The sequence below is a fragment of the Jaculus jaculus genome, chromosome 3 (assembly GCF_020740685.1).
Source record: "Jaculus jaculus isolate mJacJac1 chromosome 3, mJacJac1.mat.Y.cur, whole genome shotgun sequence".
In the NCBI taxonomy this organism is placed as follows: Eukaryota; Metazoa; Chordata; class Mammalia; order Rodentia; family Dipodidae; genus Jaculus; species Jaculus jaculus.
This window is the reverse complement of record NC_059104.1, coordinates 140,991,888-141,008,637: the sequence shown is the minus strand read 5'-3', so window position 1 is coordinate 141,008,637 and position 16,750 is coordinate 140,991,888. Positions and strand designations below refer to the sequence as shown.

The window sequence follows — 16,750 nt, the reverse complement described above, 5'->3', positions numbered from 1 at the left end:
GCTGGAATATTATGATCTACTTTCTGGATTCTTCTTAAAAGCCTATTTAAAAAATTATTTATTTATTTGGTAGGGAAAAAGAAGGATGGAGAGAGAGAGAGAGAGAAAGAGAGAGAGCACGAGAGAGCATGACAAGGCCTCCAACCACTGTAAAAGAACTCCAGATCCATGTGCCCCCTTGTGCATCTATCTGGCTTACTTGGATACTATAGAGTCAAACAGGGATCCTCTGGCTTTGCAGTCAAGTGCCTTAGCTGATAAGCCATCTTTACTTCCCTTAAAAGCGTATATTTTAGAATAGCAAATTTTAAAGAAAGAAAATGTAGTATTTCATTAGTTATCAAGAAGTATGAAATTTATACTTCCAATGAAAATATCTAGAAAGCATCTCGGTAAATAGTCATAAAACGATGAAGAAAAATGTGAAAATACTACACAGCAAGTCATGTATTTTCTCGTGTTTTTCCCAGCAGTGGAGTGAAAAATCATGAGTATAAAAAGAGCATTCAAGGTTTGTGATTAGCATTTCAGCCTGTTACTTGGCCCACAGGAAACAAGGGGAGAATCCTGCTATTACTGTGCTCCTTATGGCCGTGACAGGAAGTGCATGTCTCATGGAAGAGCTGGGCAAGTCTTAGTCCCTGGCTGCCCAGGTTCAGTCACAGAGCTGGTTTGTTAAGGACCATTTTCATGCAGTTGTTGAGATTCTAGAGGAGGCTTCTGTGAACTTTGCTACAAAGTTGTCAGTTTTTCTTTGGAAAGAATAACTGAGTAGCTCAGCGTTCAGAACAATGAACTCTTTAGTTAAAAATGGTGCCATGTAGCAGAGTTGGCTTTTGGTGATCACTTTTTCCTGTTCCTTGTTTAGTGTGTGTGTGTGTGTGTGTGTGTGTGTGTGTGTGTGTGTGTGTGTGTGTGTTACGTGTATACAAAATAAACATAGAAAAGCCCTCAGGTCATTAAAACAACAAAAATTAGTAACTGAAGCATCACTCCTGTCATAACCATGCCTGCACAGAGGCAAGGTAGCGGGCACTATGAGAGCCGCATCATGGGAGGCTGAGGAATTTCAGTTAAAGCTCTTGAAGTGTGGCCACATTCTGAAGATCTTCGAAATGCGATTTCAGTGTGCTTTGGGTTTCTGGGATGTAGCTTCGTAATACCCAGTATGGGAGAGCTGAGTTGTCAACTGATCACCTGTATTTACTGACTGGTTGATTAAATGAATGAATGAATGAATGGCTTAGTGGTGAGCTTTGCTTGCTCTGGAATGCCTTACATGATCCCTGTGTCACGTTGAGCTCACCCTGCTTAGAAGTCTGTAGAAGGAAAATCATGGCCATCTCCCTGTCAGCCACTGCTTGTTTTCCCCAGTCTGACCTCTTTTCTAAGCCCCTTCTTCTCTTGACTCTCTCTTTTTTTCTCTTCCCTTCCCCTCCTCTCATCTTCTACCTTACTCTGACTTTGCTCTTCTGTTCTCCTTTACTGAATTCATTAACCTTTCTGTATTCCCTATTTGCTTCCCTCTTTTAGGGGAGAATTATATACAGTGCAATGCACTATTTTGATGAAGTAAGACTTGCCTTTTCATGCTTTTCCTCTGAGACAGTGTTCAGTAGTTCTTGGACTTCAACTTGAGATTGAGAGAGTTGAAGTAATGTCATATGCACATCAGTTTTAAGTATAACTGTTTCATAATTTGGTTGATGCATACAGGATATTGGAACCTACTCAGTTTCCCATTGTGACTGAGGAGGCCTTTAGCATCAGAACTGTAGAGCTCAAACTAGCAGCCTTGAATTCTTGGCTGACAGGAGCTCGTTATTTTGGGCCTGGAGAGTTCTTGCGTTCTGGGGAAAATGTTCAGCTCATAATATTTTAAATCGTAGGCTCCAATTCCACATGATAGCCCTGTTTACTTTGACAGTAAGGAGTTACAGGATGATCACTGCTGAGGTTTGAAAGACTACTATGTTGCTGGTGCCCTCTCCTGGCCACTTTCCAGTATTGCACAAGGGGGGTGAAGTTGAAGCTCCCTGTTGAAGCATTCCCAGGGCCTTCAAAATCACTCCAGCTGTGGCTTGAGGGTTGATGATTTTCTTTGCAATGCACGGTTTAAGAGATTAAAATTCATGAGTCATTCATTCAGAAGCTTCTTTCCTTCTTCATTTCCAGGGCAGGTAGATATTTGACATTTGTTTATAGAATAGTGACAGCTTCCTCTTCACAGAGACAGAATACATTAGATAAGACATTTTTCACTTTTGAAAGGAATGATTTAAAGATTTACAGAGGCACCAAGATTGTCAAGATTCTGCCACATAAATGGGTGTTTAGTAAATTGCTAAACGGTTTCTAAACTGTTCCAGTAAAATTCTGTTTTTCCATTCAGTAGGCTAATTTTTAGACCTAGTGACAGACAAGTTGGTGTTTCTAGAACTCTGTGTTGGAGACTGAGGAGCAGCTGTGTATTGAGGATCCATTTGCTCTATCCTCTGAGCTGCTCTGCTGGCCTTTGGAAGCCCTCTGTACTCTCTGTGTGTTCTTTGCTGTGCCCAAAAAAGTCAATCACTTTCTTAAGTGCCAAATGGGAAGTGTTGGAGAACCCTGGATGTGGGTGACAATCATGGGCTGTGGGACAAGTACCAACTGAACTTAATAGCAGTTCAGACACTATGGGAGCAGAAGCCCTACAGATGGTTAGGTTTAACTTGCTGTGTACTTGTGGGGATTTGAGTGTGTAAATGTGGGTGAGTGTAACATAGCATTATGCAATAAACATGAACTGTTATTGTTGTGACCTCTATTGTTATATTCTTATCCTGGCTTTTTATGAATTATATGCAAAGAAGAAACTGTAAAGTAAGGCCCCTAATGAAATGGATGGAAAAGTTACAACGTCGCTCATTTTCCTACTAAGAATGTCACCACTTTTTCACCAGTTTTCTCACGGATCCTACAGTCAAGTTTCTTCTTTCTTTTTCCTTTTCTGCTGTTTTTGAAATACTTTTTGGCCATCTCCACCCCTAGCTTGGGCAAAGTGTGGTGATGGTTATTAAAGGTGTTTTCAAAGGCCACTCTTGTTTTCTCTGAGGTAGCAGTCATGAAAGAGAAGTAGTATCAAAAGACATGTCATTTAGGGACTGGGGGATGGACCAATGGTTAAAGGCATTTGTTTGCAAAGCCTGCTGGATTGCATTCAATTACTAAGAACCTACATAAAGCCAGATGCAAAAAGTGGTGCATATATCTGGTGTTTGTTTGCAGTGGCAAGAGACTCTGGTGCACACGTGCACGTGCACACACACATACACACCCAGCCAATATGTAAATAAATAAATAAATAAAATTTTAAAGGACATCATTTGAATTTGGAGCCTAAACTTGAATTTTCAGTTTTTCTCTCTTCAGCTTAAATTTGATTCAGAAAATGCTTCTCAAATATTATACATGTAATGGGGTTTGGGGAGTTCAGGAAAGTCCTTGAACTCAGAAGGCTGAGTTTGTGTCTGTATTTTTTTTTTTACTGAAGAATTTGGATAAGACATGACTCAGGAGGAGAATTGATAAACTATTAAATTTATATTCAGGCACATATGAAGGAGAGGGATGGTCTACAAACCAAGGAAGGGAAGTGGATTCATCCATGCGGTCTGAGAGCCCATGTGGGATGTGAGCGTAGGCCTGGAAGAACCATGAAGAGGGATTTAGAGAGGACAGAGAAGAGAGTGCAGAAAGCCCTGTCATGTGGAAGGACGAAGGAATAGTGAGCCCATTTTGGAGAAGGACTTAGGTTTTCTCCTAGTTCCAACTTGGTGTACTTGATTTCTTACAAGTCGGTGACTGCACTGAATTTTCTTAACCATGGGATCTGACCTGCTCAAGGTTCTTTTCACAGAATGAGTTTAGTGCTGGGACCAGTCTGTTTTCTGGCTGACAAGAAATAATGAAATAGCTCACTTTACACTATCTATGCTGGATTGAGAAACTTGGTTAATTTGGTAGAGGAAATGTATTATTATTCTGTTATTTTCTTGAATTTATATTTGTGTCAGTGGTTTTGGACACTGAAATATTCTTGGTTGAATTTTCTTTCCTTTTATTGCATATAGTTTTCCATCTTGCACTGTTTCTGTGACTGCTGTGTCTTGAATGTGCTCATATAGATTTGTGTGATGTGATTGTCTTTTAATTTTGTTCATAAAGTATTGTTTATTGTGAAAACATTTTTAGTCTTAGAGTTTTAGAATGTCTTCCATTGTTTTCCTATCCAGAAAGGCCATTTCTCTCATGACAGTCCTACAAATTGATCCATGTTTATTCTCTGCCTGGTATTACATTTCTTATTTAGGTCTTTCATCTGTCCCAGGTTTATTTTGATTTTAGGTCCAAAACAGGAACTTTAAAAAAATTTCCCCCCTTTTGCCAAATGACTGATCGGGACTAAATCTCTTCCCTAGTAATATGTACTGCCACTTTCCAAGTACATATCCAAGTATAGCTCATATCAAGTGAGCCGCTTGGCTTTCTCTTGACCTGTTCTTTAGCCTGGGGGTGAGGCATGTGTCACAGTATCTCTGTACTGAAAGCTCACAGTGAGCCCCTGTCAGTTGCAGGCTTTGGTTTTTGCTTCTCACTGGAGTACCTTCTGTGAACACCAGATGGCATGAGATCACTGGCATGCTTGAAAGGGAGCACAGAAACATACCTGGGACCCAGCATCATAAATATTGGACACCTGACTACAAACAAGAAACTTTCCTGTACCTACCTGTACCATGCACAGCAGTCTTCCCTGCTTTGTGATGACGTGCAGCCTGCTGGGTTCTTGCTGAGCACCACTGAGTATGATCATACCCATGATGCTCTGCCAGGCTGGACAGATCACCGGCAGGCAGCTGGGCCTGAGCCTTTCCTGTGGGCCCACCTAGAAACACTTTCTTCTAGGGCTACTTTATTTATTTATTTATTGAGGCTTCATAAACTCTTCAGTGTATTAGAGTGTATTGATCCTGGCCACCTTGTTGAGTCAATTTCTCCCTTCTTTCAAGTAGAATCCCTTCTCGATCCCCATGACATATCCCAAATACAAAACTAGAATGACTCCAGTGTTTGCTGCATGCAAGCTGCCTTAGATTCACTTGCAGACATTTAGTGTGAGTTTAACCTATGGTGCTTATTTGCTTGAGTAGGACTTCTCTATGTGAGTGGTTATCTGGAATTGATTTCTTAGCAACGGAGTGTGTTGAGCGACATGTTAGACTCCAAGTGCTTCGTTTTGCTTGCCTTGTTGCATTGGCTGTGGTGCTGATGCAAGGTGTTCTGCTTCTGGGTGTGTGGGCATGTGTATGTATGTCTGTACTCATCCGTGTCTGTCCGCTGCTTACTTAGCTTTGAATTTAGCCTCCACATTGCAGTCAGTTCTGCTGTCACATCTTGCTGAACTTGATGTAAAGGGTGGTGTTTTACAGACTTTTTATGTGAAATTAACAACCTCAAATCTAACATGTACCTATGTTTATGAATTCTAAGAGAATAGATTTAGAATTGTTTGGCAAGATGGGCATGTTGGAGAACTTGACTAAGGGCTTGAAGGTATGCTGACATCCATGTAGTCTGCTGGGGAGCATGTTTCACTGAGGACAATGTCTTCCAGGATCACTCATGTCGTCTAGAACCTGAAGACGGGGAGTGAAGGCAAGATGGTTCCTCAGCAGCCTTTCTGAATTTTCTTACATCACTGTGGTCTCACAGCCATCAGACTTACACAGAAGCTCAGGGCTCCAGGGAATAGGGTGCAGGTCATGACACAGGATCTGTGTCATCTTTACTGACTCAGCCTTTGAAGGAATCCCACACTGCATTGGCAGGAGGTGTCATCCAGTTTTAAAAGATGGAACAAGCACTTTAATTTTCATCTCAAAGAACCATCACAGAATTTTTGGGTCATGTTTTAAAATTGTACTTATGAAGGCTTTAAGGATGAAAGAATCCTTGAGAGGCTCAGCCCTGTGGCATCACAAACTTTGGTCATACTTTTAAGTTTTTTGTTGTGTGTACATATCTTTTAAAAAAATTATTTAATTTTGTTATTAATATTTACTTATTTGTGATGAGAGAGAGAGAGAGAGAGAGAGAGCGAGAGCGAGAGCGAGAGCGAGAGCGAGAGAGAGAGAGAGAGAGAGAGAGAGAGAGAGAAAGTAATTGGGTGCACCAGGGCCTCTAGCCCCTGCAAATGAACTCCAGATGAATGTGTCACCCTATTCATATGGCTTACATGGGTCCTAGAGAATCAAACCTGGGTACTTTGGCTTTGCAGGCAAATGCCTTAACAACTAAGTCATCTCTTCAGCCCTGTATCTTTTTTTATATATATTGTGATAATAACTACTATCACTACCACTATTCTTTTTTTAAAAAATGTTTATTTATTTGCATAGAGAAAGAGTGTATGGGCATGCCAGGACCTCTTGCCACTACACATAAATTCAGATTTATGCACCACTTTATACATCTGGCTTTACATGGATGTTGTGGAATTGAATCCTGGGCTGGCACACTTTACAAATAAGAACATTTATCTGCTGAGCCACATACCTAGCCGCTGTGTATGTATCTTAATTGTCAACTTCATTGACTTGACAAGCATCTAGGAGGTTAGAAAAGCACACTTATGGGACTGTGTGTAGGGGCATTTCCTAAGAGGATTAATTCAAGGGGAAGGTCTCACCATGAAAGTGGGTGGCATTTATAGGCTGGGCCCATATGGACTAAAAGAGGAAAAAGAAAAGATCTGTCTCTCTCTCTCTCTCCCTCCTTCTCTCTCTCTCTCTCTCTCTCCCTCCTTCTCTCTCTCTCTCTCTTCCTCCTTCTCTCTCTCTCTCTCCCTCCCTCTCTCTCTCATTCATCTCTCTCTCCTGGCTGTCATGATGTGTGATACTTTGCTCCATCTTACCCTTTATACCACCATGGACTGAAATGTATGAAACTGTATGTTACAATAGCTTCCTCCTTTAAAATGTTTTACTCAGGTGTTTTATCATAGTAACAAATCTGACTAACATGGATACAAAATGGTATTCCCATGTGCATAAGCCATGTGTTGTACTCAGGTTCACATTGCTTGCAGAAATCACACAACCAAGAGGAGTTTTGGGGGGAAAAAGTTTATTTTTTGGCTTACAGATTCAAGGGGAAGCTCCATGATGGCAGGGAAAATGATGGCATAAGGGTAGGGTGGATTTCACCCGCTAGCAAACATAAGGTGGACAATAGCTACAGGACAGTGTGCCAAGCACTGGCAAGGGGGGAGCTTGCTATAATACCCATTAGCCCTCTGCCAACAATACACTGCCTCCAGGAGGTATTAATTTCCAAGTCTTTATCAGCTGGGGACCTAGCATTCAGAACACCTAACCTTATGGGGGGCACCTGAATCAAACCACTACATTCCACCCCTGGCCCCCATAAACTGATAATCATACATGATATAAAATACAATGCATTCACCCAATGTCAAATGTCCCCATAGGCTTTATCAATTCCAATGATATTCAAACATCCTTATGATCCAAGGTTTTTTAACTGAGCCATAGGACCAAAATCCCCTCCCCCGCCCCGACAAATCCATAATGGCACAGAATAAACATTCACACCACAAAAGTTGGTAATGGGCATAACAAACAAATATTCAGCCCATACAAGATTTAAAACAACCAGGGCAAACATCAAACTCTGTAGCTCCAAGTCCAACAACTCTAGCCAGTGACAAATCTCCAGATCTGATAATTCTAACCAGCAACAAGTCTCTGGAGTTCCAATTCTGCCCCTCCAGCTAGGCTACTCACAGTCCTGGGAAACTTCATCTGGGGTTGACAGTTTTCTTAGCAGCCATCTCATGGTCCCAGCATCTCCACTGGGTCTCTACTATAGCCCATGGCCCATCCTCATGGCTCCATGGGGTCTCCATGCAGGCATCCAGCAAGTCTGCTTCACGCTGCCCATGGTTGTTTCCAAACCACAAGACCATTTTGCAAATTGACTCTCTCTTTCCTGCATTTCTTATACTCCACAATGCTGGGTGGGGTATTTGTTAATCCAAGGGGGGAAGAAAGCTGTATTTGAAGAACAGAACACTCCTTGAGCATTCAGGCCTCTTTAAAAGAGTCTATATTCTTTCTATTGTCCCAGTGCAGTTCAGATGACCCAATCTCAATGGTTGCAATCCTTCAATGGCAGCTGAATGAGTGGCAGTTACAGCCTAAAAATTTCTTTCTGTGCCATATCCCTCTCTTCATACCAGTCCATTTCTATGCAATGAAACCTTGCACAAATTCTCAGGACAGGAGCATAACATCAAGCCTGTGACATAAACTGCTTCTAGACCAGTCCAGGTAAAGCTCCTTCTCACCCTCTCAAGCCAAACCTCACAGTCCATACTTCTTACTTCATTCAGGTCTGAATTTGACCAGAGTAGTCTATCAAGCTGTACTTACAGCACTATAAGGAGTCTCTTAGGCCAAGGTTTCAAATCCTTCCACATTCATCTTGAAAATCAGCTCCAAAAGGCCAAAGCAACACAGTCAGGTGTCTAGTAGCAAATGACACCACTCCTCAGTACCAACCTTACTGTTGTAGTCAGGTTTGCATTGCTAATAGAAATCACCTGACCAAGAGCAGCTTTTGGGGAAAAAAAGGTTTATTTTGGCTTATAGACTTCAGGGGAAGTTGTAGGATGGCAGACAAAAATGATGGCGTGCTCAGAGGGTGGACATCACCTCCTAGCAAAATAAAATGGACAATAGCAACAGTAGAGTGTGACAAACACTGGGAAGGGGAAACTGGCTATAACACCCATAAGCCCACCCCCAAGAACTCACTCCTTCCAGGAGGCATTAATTCCCAAACCTCTATCAGCTGGGAACCTAGCATTCAGAACATCTAAGTTTATGGGGTCACCTGAATCAAACCACTACACCATGTGTAGTGAACCAATTAATAAAAACTCAGTGAATGTATTCATTATCTCATACAATTAACCTATTCTGTTTGTTTCAGGAGAGAATACTTCCAGCAAATTCTAATATATTAGATGATGTGATTAATTTTGCTCCCCATGTTATACCTTAGCTTTGCACACTTATTTATCCCACACAACTGTGATTTTGAACCTGTTCTCTCTCTTCCTCACTCCTGCAACCCAGGAAGTCACAATTCTGCTCACTGTATACATTCAAATATCTCTTTAATTCCACATATAAATGCAATCATGCATGCAGTTTATCATCCTGTGTCTGATTATGTCACATAGTTTAATGTCTCCTAGGTCAATCTATATTGTTACTCATTTATTTTTATTCATTTTACTTATTTATTTATTTGAGAGATAGAGAACAAGAATGGGCTCACCAGGGCCTCTAGCCACTGTAAAGAAATTCCAGATGTGTGTGCCACCATGTGCATCTGGCTTATGTAGGTTCTGGGGATTCGAACCTAGTTCCTTAGGCGTTGTAGGCAAGCACCTTAAGTGTTAAGCCATTTCTCCAGCCCACAATTTCCTTTTCACTAAATTTCCCTTCCTTAAATCAGAACAATTAATAGTGCATGCTTTTTATAGGTCTTGTAGGATTAAAAATGATCATTTCATCTGTGAATATTCCTACTAATCTGTCCTGGTGTAGTCTTCCCATATAGGCTAGCATCCATGCAAACAGACTTTATGTTCAAGCAGTAGATTACACAAGTATTTTTATACAGATGAGGGAAATGCTAGAGTATTAATAATAGTGTATAGCTATAGCATATAGATTTTTGGATCACAGATTGTTAGAATGCAGATGTATCTGTAGGTGTCATAATTTAGAGATTCTGAGCAACTCCATTCACTGGCTTTCTGGTTCATTCTTTTATTTACTAAGCTATTTATTCCCAACACCTTCCTGCCACTAATTATTCCTTTCTTCAGTCTTCCTTCCTTAACTCCAACCTTTCCTTTTTCTTTTTGGTCTTACTATATAGCCACACTGGCTTTGAACTTGAAATACTCCTAACTGCAGCTTCTCAGCTTCACCAAATCCCTTTTGACCTCTTGCTATTGCTTCGTCCCAGATGCTGCTTCTCTCACCATGTTTTCTTTTATGCTGCCATGCCTTCTAACTTTGCTTGGGTTCTTTATATTTATGTGTTACAGGATGACACTGAAAGATGCCTCTGAGTAAAAAATTCATAGTTCTGGGCTGAAGAGATAGCTCAGCAGTTAAAGGAACTTGCTTGTAAAGCCTGACTACCTGGGTTTGATTCCCCAGTACCCATGTAAAGCCAGATGCACAAAGTGGCACATGTGTCTGGAGTTAATCCGTAGCAGCATGAGACCGTGGTGTACCCATACTTACTCTCTCTTCTATCTCTTTTTTTCTCAAATAAATAAAAATTAAAACCTTTAAAAAAAAAAAGTTCACATTTCTGTGTGTTTCTGTTCGCCTGACCAAGATAGGGTTCAGGAACACAGTGATAATAGCTGTTCACCAAAGCCCAATTAGTTCAACCATATAGTCATCACATATCCAGCCTATTTATTGAAGTGACTGAATCTTTCAACCAACATATTTTTCATTTAATTAATATTTTTATGCAAACAACATGATAAGACTGAAGTCATCATGACTCACAATACAGAATCAGAAGAAGAAGAAAAAAATATTAAATGGATGTCAAGTGGGGAAGAGGCCTGAGATTTGAAGAAGATGAGAGAGTCTATGGTGGTGTGGATGGAAGATTAGGGGAGGTCATTGTCAAGGGAGAATTTAAAAAAGTCCAGTCTAGTTCCCTATTTCAGTATAAGTTTCTTGTATTACATTATGGATGCCATGAAATATTTTTACAAGCTTCACAAACAGTTAAAGTAAATTTTGGTAAAATTCAGATCATTAAATCTACTGTAAATTTGTCTTTGGAAAAAGAATTCAAGTGACATATAATTTCATGAAGCACCTGGGGTCATTTTATGTCAGAGGACACCTAGAGCTGGTCCTTGCTCAAAGGTCCACTGGTGTTTTGCACATGGAGAGACCACTTAGAGGTGAGAGGCTCCTCATATTTGAGGAAAAAAGCTTCAGTTCATTTAGGGATAAGCTACTTTGCAAAGAAGATGGCAAGTCCAGTAGAATATGAGAGAAGACACAGTTCTTCTGAGATTGGTAACAGGAACAAAATTCCACAAAGCAGGTTCTACATGTAGAGGAAGCATGGGCCAGGGCATGCCTGGGAACATGCGTGCCATCAGCATTTAATGCTGCATAGTAACACGTGGCTTAGAATTCTGCTGGACTCAAACTTGCAACCAAGTTGAGAAATATAAACTTTATTCTCCATAGGAAAAAAAAATCATTGTTTCTCATATGATTAGAGAAAGTGTTCCTTGACATTTCCACAATTCCTGATACAGTTTCTGAGGAGGTCTGATAAGGATGTCACTTGTAGACACAGCTCCACCAAGATGCTAGATACCAATAGATCCAGAGGTCATCACTAGCCATTTTGCTTTATTTTTTTCTTCTTTTTTATTTTACCTTCTGAAGATAAATCTGGCTGCTTTATTTAGCTAACCTCAAAAAGTTCAAATTTGTGTACCCATACAAAAGCAATTCAGATTTAATTCTACCGACTATGATTTGTATAAAGCAAATGTTAATAGATGCTCTGAGTACTATAATTTCTACATTCAAATAAGATTTTAAAAATACTGAGTGAGAAAGTTCAAAGTTGCATTTTGTTGCTGTTCTTTGTCGTTTCTCTGTTTCTTTTTTGTTGTTGTCTTTTTTTTTGTTTCTTTGATTTTTGAAGGTAGGGTCTTAATATAGCTTAGGCTGATATGAAGCTCATTGTGTAGTCTCAGGGTGGCCTCAAAGTCATAGCAAACCTCCTATCTCTGCCTCTTGAGAGCTGAGATTAGAGGCATGGACCACCATGCCCAGCTATTCCTGCATGTTTTAAGCATGGAATTTAATATTTAATAGAATATTTTAAAACTCCCAGACAAAAACTTAGTGGTTCTTCCCAGAGGCTGTGATGACATCCTCCTTGTTAGACTGTAGAGTGTCTCTTGAGGTGGCATTTTGTATCTCACACATGGTGAAAGCCTGGTTGGATACTTCTCATGGTCTGGGCCCAGCTCTCTCCTCAGCTCTTTACCCTCTGTGGTGTTGGCTCAGCTGCCAGGTGTCCTTGCTTTATCCTCCTCCTTCTTTATTCTGAATTATAAGCTGCTGTCAGATTTATATATTTAAAGCTTGTCTGTGATCACTTTACTCTTCTTCTCATGAGTAACCTGAATTTCCTTCCTTCTTCATACTAAAATAACTCCAAGTATATCAAAGATTAAAGTGTAAAAATAGGAAATTTATAGTCAATGGAAAGAAACATTGCTGAGTTAATTCAACATTTTACAGTAAGAATATTGCTTTCAAGCAGAATATAAAATTGCAGAGCTGGGCTGGAGAGATGGCTTAGCAGTTAAGCGCTTGCTTGTGAAGCCTAAGGACCCCGGTTTGAGGCTCGATTCCCCAGGACACACATTAGCCAGATGCACAAGGGGGCACACACGTCTGGAATTCGTTTGCAGTGGCTGGAGGCCCTGGCATGCCCACCCATTCTCTCTCTCTCTCTCTCTCTCTCTCTCTCTCTCTCTCTCTCTCTCTCCCTCTTTCTCTATCTGTCTGTCACTCTCAAATAAATAAATAAAAGTAACATTTTTTTAAATTACAGAGCCATCAGTAAAACTTTGGTAAACTTCACTAAGTAAATGTGAAAATAACAATGCCAGTAATAACCTAAGTCTAAATATTCTGACAATATATATTGTCAATGAAAAATCTCCAAAATGGGTGCTAATTCCAACTGGTAACACAAACTGTGAGGCCATTGAAAAAGTGTTAGGAGCAAAAAATTGACTGATAAAGATATACGAATAAAAGTTACTAAATATTCATAGTTGCTGAACATGTTAATGGTAGGTGGAGACAGTGACAGCTTTTTTTTCACATTTAGTTTAAAATATATGTTTATAGTATTCCATGCTAATGAGTATAGAAATAAACATTGCTGAGAATATAATTGATAAAATTTGGAAAACAGTTGGGTAATGTCTATCAGAAATCAAATATCCATTTTTTTCAGTTCCAGAGTTACAAGCCTTTACTGAATGTTCTTGCTTATGAATTTCAAGTACACAGTGTGATAATTGTGCTCCTGCCAGCACTCATAAAAATTGAGATATGAAAATATCCATTATTTTGTGACTAGTTAACTACATTCATACAGCACAATAACATTTCATTTATTGAGGAAAAAATAACACTTCAGTGAATCTGTTCTGCTGATGTGAAACAGAGACCCAAGTGAGGTGCATTACTTGTGAAAGTGTAGTCATTTAAAAATGACCCCTTTTTTCCCCCTCTAAAACATTCAATAGTGAACTCATCACGATCGTACCAGACACCTAAGACCAAGAAAGAATAAGAGGGTATAGATTTTGTTTCATTTCATGACTTTCAGAGTTTTATGCATATATTCCTTTTCTTTAAAACAAATAAAAAGCATGGGAACAGGAAATAAAACGTGCATTTCTTATAGAAGAATTGATAAAAGCGACTTATATTTTGAGGGCACTTCAGCCTTTGACTCAAAGCTACCTCTTGTAATGCATTTCTTACATTTCTATTCTTAATTTCTAGATTATATGGAAGGTTTACTTGACACCACAACATGAGTTATTTGGAGGTCTCCTCCCACACTGCTTTCACAGCTCTGCTTCCTGCTGTCTGTCAGCCTTCTAATTTCCATTTCCTTGATTTTAGCCCTCATGACACACAGGCAAGATGTTGTCTCCTCTGCCTGTGAGTCATCATAACCCCACATCTAGTGCAGTTCTTCTAGGTGACACCATGAGCTAACTTGTGCTGTGTTATGGAATGTCTGATGCTTTCTAGTGAAGGTGAGTAGGGTCTTGCATTGATGTGCCTTGGAAGTCTTCAGAGTGCCTAGTGCTGAACAAAGCTTGAAGAGTCCAGAAGTGTTTGTGGCATGTTCCCATGCCTGACAAGCACATCATCAAGGGAGAGTGACAATGGGCAGTGTCTGGGGGTAAGAGCTGAAACATGATCATGCATAGTTAATAGGATCCAGTGGGCTGGCTAAATGGCACAGTGGGTAAAGTGTTTGCTGGGCAAGCATAAGGCAATGCCCTGGTATGAGCTGGACATAATGGCACACAGCTGTAATCCCAGAACTTGAAAGGCAGAGGCAGGAAGCTGTCTAAGATTTGCTGGCCAACTAGGCTGACAAAATCTGTGAACTTCAGCTTAAAAATGAGACTGTGCCTTAAAAAATAATGTGGAAAGCCACTGAGGAGCACTTGATGTTGACTTCTGGCCTCCAAATGCATGCACCCACATGTGTACATGCACTGATATGCTCAAACACTTACAAACCTGCATACGCACATGTTGCAGTCAGGTTCACATTACTGGTAGAAATCACCCAACCAAGAGAAGTTTTGGGGAAAAAAGGATTTATTTTTGCTTACCAACTCAAGAGGAAGCTCCATGATGGCAGGGACAAAGATGGTATGTGCAAAGAGTGGACCTCACTCTCTGGGCAACATAAGGTGGATAATAGCAATAGGAGAGTGTGCCAAACATTGGCAAGGGGACACTGGCTATAACACCCATAAGCCCATCCCCCAAAATACACTGCCTCCAACAGGCGTTAATTCCCAAATTTCCATCAGCTGGGAACCTAGCATTCAGAACACCTAAGTTTATGGGGGGGGGCACATGAATCAGACCACCACAACACATGTGTGCACACCACATACATATACTTACCAAATAAATAAAAAATGGAGTAATTCTGTGTGTCTCTATTTGAACAGTCTAGTTACTAGTCTCTACCAGTATTTTTCCCCAGGTATCTGCAAGGCTTTGGTTCCAATACTTCTGCTGACACCACAAAGCATGGACATCCCCACTCCTTAGATATGTGTGCACATATACTGTTTTATACTATCTATCTATCTATATATGCGGTATATATTTCACACATCTTCTTATATATTTTAAAACATGTATAGATGGCCTATACCAAACACAATGCAAAACAATATAAATTCAAGGTAAATAGTTGTATTACTTAAAGAGTGATGACAAGTAGTCAAGAATTATCCTATGCAGATACATTTTCTGCATTTACAATATATGTCCATCCATGATTGGTTGAACCTGTGAGTGTGGACCCGCTGTGGATAGAAGTCATGCACCGTTTAGAGAGGTAAGGAATAACGGGCCATGTGTCCTGAGCATCTTGAGATTCTAAGTTTAAGGTTCCAGGACTTCATCAGTCCACATGGCGGTACCTGGGGCAATCCCAGGACAGGGCCACAGTCTGGTCGCTAGGCTTCTTCTCTCCTTCTCTAGTAGAACACAAAGTACCAAAAGAGCCTCATTGTTTCTGAAGCTCCCAGCAAGGAAGGTTAAGTCCAGCCATTCAGGTGCCATCTCATCATTTGTCTAATCTGGGAGTTGCGTTCCTGGGTGGCTGGCCCCCTTTTAGAACCTGCCTGGTTGAGATGTGACTTTCCTGACAGTAAGACACTTAGACTCAGAGAAAAAAGATCACCATGTGCTCCCTCCCTTTCTCAAATTTTCCTGAACAATTAACACAGCACTAACTTGACACCATCTTTCCTTGTTTGGCTTTGTAAACCCTGGTCCTTTTTTTCTATTAATTCCAGACATTAATATTTTCTTTCATGCAACTGCCGCCATTCACCCGTGAAACAGTTTGAACATTATGTAGCTGTCAAGATGCTTAGGGATTACCCAGTATGCCTTGCCTGTGAGAAAGTGACACTGCTGAGGCCTAGTTTTGAGATGTTTATTTTGAGAGTACGCTGACAAGCATGAAGGCCTGATCCCAGAGTGGCAATTTCATTTAATTAAAGGCCTCTTTTTATTATAGTTTCCTCCACTTTTATATATATATATCAGAATGATTGTTAAAGTGACTAGCCAGAGGTGTTCTCTTGTGCTGTTAAAGGAGGGGGTAGGCAGATTCTCACTCACTAGTGAGGATTCCACTGAGTGGCTGTGAATGTATTTATTTTTACTGTGCCTCACACGACCACTGCTCAACATGGTGAGTTCAACATGGCTAAGCTAACAAAACTCAAATACTGGAGATGAATATGTATGTGTGCATTTCTATAGCTTATTTTAAATTTTGTTTAAAATTAGTGCCCTTGCACTACTGGAAGGCTAACCCTTCAAACTTGTATGTTTGTGAACCTGTTAAGATGTAAATAGTGTGCATTGTTGTATTCTGCAGTGATGCCGCTGTTAGCTGAAATAGTTGGGAATTTATTGCATTTTTTTCAGTAGCTCTAAATAGAAATATAAGAATGGACTCAGAAACCTATAGTTCAAATCATTATAGATGGTTATTAATGACTCAGTAAGTGCTTGCAGCAAAGAAGCCTACTTGATTCTTCACATAACATCCCTAGATGATATTGGCTTGACTTTAATATAATAAATTCATTTCAATGACTATTCTGGAGCCTCCATCCAGGGAACAGTGAACAAACTGGAGGGCTGGATCTTATACACCACTCACAGCCCTGTGTTTTAGATTAGCTATAATGTCATAACTCTCCAAATTAGCAGGATTCTTCCCACCAAAGGTTCTCCAGTAGTCT

The 16,750-nt window shown here is 40.3% G+C and overlaps 1 protein-coding gene across 3 annotated transcripts in view; it reads left to right on the top strand.

Moving 5' to 3' along the window:
- Mctp2 (multiple C2 and transmembrane domain containing 2) overlaps window positions 1-16,750 on the top strand; it is a 248,963-nt gene that overhangs the window by 90,831 nt on the left and 141,382 nt on the right. The window lies entirely within an intron of this gene.